The sequence below is a fragment of the Octodon degus genome, unplaced genomic scaffold (assembly GCF_000260255.1).
Source record: "Octodon degus isolate 3935 unplaced genomic scaffold, OctDeg1.0 scaffold00141, whole genome shotgun sequence".
NCBI classification, from domain to species: Eukaryota; Metazoa; Chordata; class Mammalia; order Rodentia; family Octodontidae; genus Octodon; species Octodon degus.
In genome coordinates this window covers 625343-629467 of record NW_004524717.1, presented here as the reverse complement: position 1 = coordinate 629467, position 4125 = coordinate 625343, and positions in this window count along the sequence as shown.

The window sequence follows — 4125 nt, the reverse complement described above, 5'->3', positions numbered from 1 at the left end:
TAAAAGTATAAACTAAAAAAAAGGCATTTAACCAAAGCACATAAATACTCATTGCTTTTTTCAAGCACTATGGTGCATATTTTCCCTGCCTCCAGAAGAGAGAGCTGTAATTTAGGGTGCACCCACAAGTACAGGTTAGATTAAAATAATTGACACCACTATAAAAACGGAAAAAGAAAATCAACTTGCATAGTTTCCAATCATTTAAATAAGTGAAAAAGAACTCTTCAAAGATATAACTATAAAGTATCAGATTGTAGTACAGTGTATTCGTGTATGTGTATGTATCTGTGTGTATGTGTATTGTCTTACAGAGAAAGGAAAATAGATTGAAACATACTAATAGTTGAACTACTAATAGTTTCAAGAAAGCACAATTCATAGTTGTTTCACCCTAGATGCCTGAGTTTCAGGAGCTAAGTGCATTCTAGAGGTAAGTGCTAAGGACCACGTTTCCAGGGATTTCCAGAAAACTGATCTCTGTGACTGCAACAAAAGAATCCATTACACATCCATTACTCTTTGTGTTGTTTGATGAACAGTTGACCTGAACCCTCTTGCATCTCACCTGATTCAACAGCATTGTGAAGCTGTGTGGAATTTAAAGGTGCTCCAGAAACACTGAGTCACCCCAATAAAAGAGATATCCCATCATTGTTCATAGCTGCCATCCCAGGACACACTTCACTCACTGTATTTATTAGATTCCAGGCACCTTAGGTCATTTTTGTTTACACTTTACAATCCCTTTAAGAATGCAAAGGCTTAGAAGCTAAAGATCCTGACTTCCAAAAAGTCAGTTCAAGGACTCATTTCTAAATCATTAAACAGTTGGCTCTGAATTTCTCAGTCTAAAAATTACACCCCATTCAGAAGTCAGTGAACCTGAATTATTCTTGTCTCTGAAAAAAATCTCTAAGTGTCACTTCTGCCTGTTTTTTCATCTATGTTAGAAATAGGGCAACACTCATGCCTTCTGTAGAAAGTTTTGGGCTTAAAAAAAATCTTTAAAAGAAGCACCAATCAGATTCAACTAATATCTGCAGATATGTCTTCTTTATGCTAGGCACTCTCTTAGGTGTTTTATTTTTTATTTTAATTTAATCCCCAAGATAACTCTAGTAGACAATTAGTAGCTACATTCTAGAATGAAACACCATGGGCCAGAGAAGTTGAGTGATTCTCAGAACAACTAATCATAAGTAAATCTAATATTCAAATTTCAATTTGGCACTCTTTCCATTTTCTTATATTTACTGATATATTTGTATAGTTAGGAGGCTATTATAGTAATAAGATTCTCCAGTAGAATGAAACTTTCAGAAATAACTAGTACACTGAATCAGAGAACGCAGATTCAAAACATCATTTTCAAAATCTGAGTCTGAATCAGGCTTTTAAGTATTTACTGTTCAAGGTCAAAGTGTTATAACACTATGAATTTCTCCAGAGCCAAAATGACACATATATAAATATAATCTGGAAAGGAGTCTGAAAGAAATAAGAAACCTATTCATTTAGGGTAAAGACTAGAGATACATAAGTATTAGCTACCCAGGAGACATTTAGAGGCAAGGGAAACACAGGAATTCCTGGGATGTATGCTTATAACTTAGATAATATCTAGGAGGTAAGCAAATTTACTGCCTGCCAGAAATTACACAGCCTGAGATCCCTCTGAATGTATTTATAGCTGCTCTGTCACTAAGAAGCCAACATTTGATCTGTTCTTTCCAAAATAGGTTTTTAAAAATTCAAGAGGAAAAAGAGCAAGAGCCCTACTGTAAACAACATCTTCCGCAGCTGACTGTGGCACTGCAGCCAGAGAAAAGCTGATGTTCATTCTGGTTGCAAAGTCCAAACAGGGCAAATCAGGACTAGGGGAGGAAGGCGCTTGGGGCAGATGCTGCAGGAAGGAGGAAGGGCTGCTGCTGAGGGCAGGTACCTCTCAGGACTGGGAGAGCAAGCACAGTTGATGTACCTCTTTGTGGAAGGAAGGCCACTTGGTGAGCACATTTCCTCCATGAACATTTAATACTACATTGCCCAATGCTACAGAAAATAAAAAAGGAGAGAGAGAGAGAGAGAGAGAGAGAGAGAGAGAGAGAGAGAGAGAAGCAAAGGACCCTGAGTCCTAGTTTCCTAAAGCTCCCTGGTTCTTTTCGACATCTAGAAACCTATGGGATGTAGCAGTTTTGGAAAACAGGGCCCAAAGCCTTCATTAATGATTATAACAAGTAGGCCAGAGTCATCTACCATCATTCATCAGAGATGCTTGGGAAATCATAAGTTCTCTTATATAACTCATTTGACAGCAAAGCTGAATGTGACACAAATTCCTCTAGTCACAAAACTTGGCCCCATATTTAGGAAAGAATGCTTCAGGGCTGCCACCGCACACCTCTAGCTGGTGAATATGAGTAAGTGTGTGTGTGTGTGTGTGTGTGTGTGTGTGTGTGTGTGTGTGATATTATGCCTTTCCAGTGCCCTTCTTGGAAAATTATGAATTTCAGAATATCTTGTGGCAGGAACCTTGATCGTGGATTGTGAGCCTGAATACTGTCTTTGTGTCTTTCTTCACATGTTCTCATTGTAGTGAATCCACCTATCCATCAGTAGAAACAATGAACTCAGAGAATCTTAATCAGCGGTTATGTCCACAGAAAGTGCAGCACTTGCAGATCTAGGTCTGTTGCTTGTAAAGGGAACTTCGAGCTTTGGGAAAACTACACCTCATAGGCGAGCCTCACACACAAGGTCACTGTGACCCTCGCAAGCAGCTCTCAGAGGAAGGACCTCAGGCATGGTTGACTTTACATTGAAATCACCTCTGAGTCTTTCTCCCTCCCATCACTAGAAGGAACTGGTCCAGACAGCCTGGTCTTGGAGAGTTTAAATGTTTTATGCTACTAGAAAAAAAAATTACTTTGAGAATAATAATAATGATGCAGTTGTGTTTCTAACTATAATCCTTTGTTGATACTATAAATTTAAGTTCCCCATATGGAAACAAAAAAGGAAAAATAAATGACAATAACAAAAGCTCCTAAATTCAGAATGATAGCATATCCAAGAAAATTTTCCTTTGGGTGGAGCTGTTTTATTTCAAACATATTATGAAATAGTGGCCAACCAGGCCAAGTATGTGCCACCACACCTGTAATCCCAGCTGAGGCAGGAGGATCACCACAAGTTCGAGACTAGCCTGGGCTACAGAGTGAGTTCAAGGCCAGCCTAGACTCATAGCAAGACCCTGTTTCAAAATGATGAGAGAGAGAGAGAGAGAGAGAGAGAGAGAGAGAGAGAGAGAGAGAAATAGAGAAATAAAGAGACAGAGAGACGTAGTGAACACCTGATACTTCATTTCAATAAGACTCAGGACAAAACCCCATACATATCTGCTTAGAAAAGATGGCACTGGGAGCTACACAAATCAGTAGATAAGAATTTTAAATCACAAAATTTTCTACTATTTTTAAATAGACTTACTGGGCTTTGGTGATAGCTCAGAGGTCTAAGCACCTGCCTGGCAAGGACGAAGACCCAGTTTTGATCCCTGGTACCACATGCTATATCAGCCCTGGGCACTAAACCAGCCACTCAAATTGGGCATGGTGGTGCATGCTTGTAATCCCAGCACTGGGCAGGCTGAGACAGGAGGATCACTATAGGTCCAAGCTGCACAGCGAGATACTGTACCAAATAAATAAATAGATTAAAAAATAAATAGACCTACTAATTAAGTGTTTCTTGGCAGGCCAAGATAATTTGGGCTAAATTTAAAACTTTAAGGGAGTATGGATTACAGATTATCCACAGTGAGATGAAAAACTATAATTTTTAAATTATACTGTACATGTTGTCTCCCATGCTTATTTAAGAACCTAATTAAAAAGTCTCCTATTTGGAATTTCTGAAATCTAGACTGGGTCAGGAATAACATCTGACCCAGAATATTACTGTTGACGTGGTTGTGTTTTTTGATGTAGTTTGGTTTTTGTTCTTTCAGTTTATAGTTTTGTCACTTTTGTCAGTGCTTATGTGCATGGTGTAAAGACCATGAAAAATGCATAAACAGACAAACCCAGTGGACAAAATTTTAAATGAAAACAAAGTTAAAAAAAA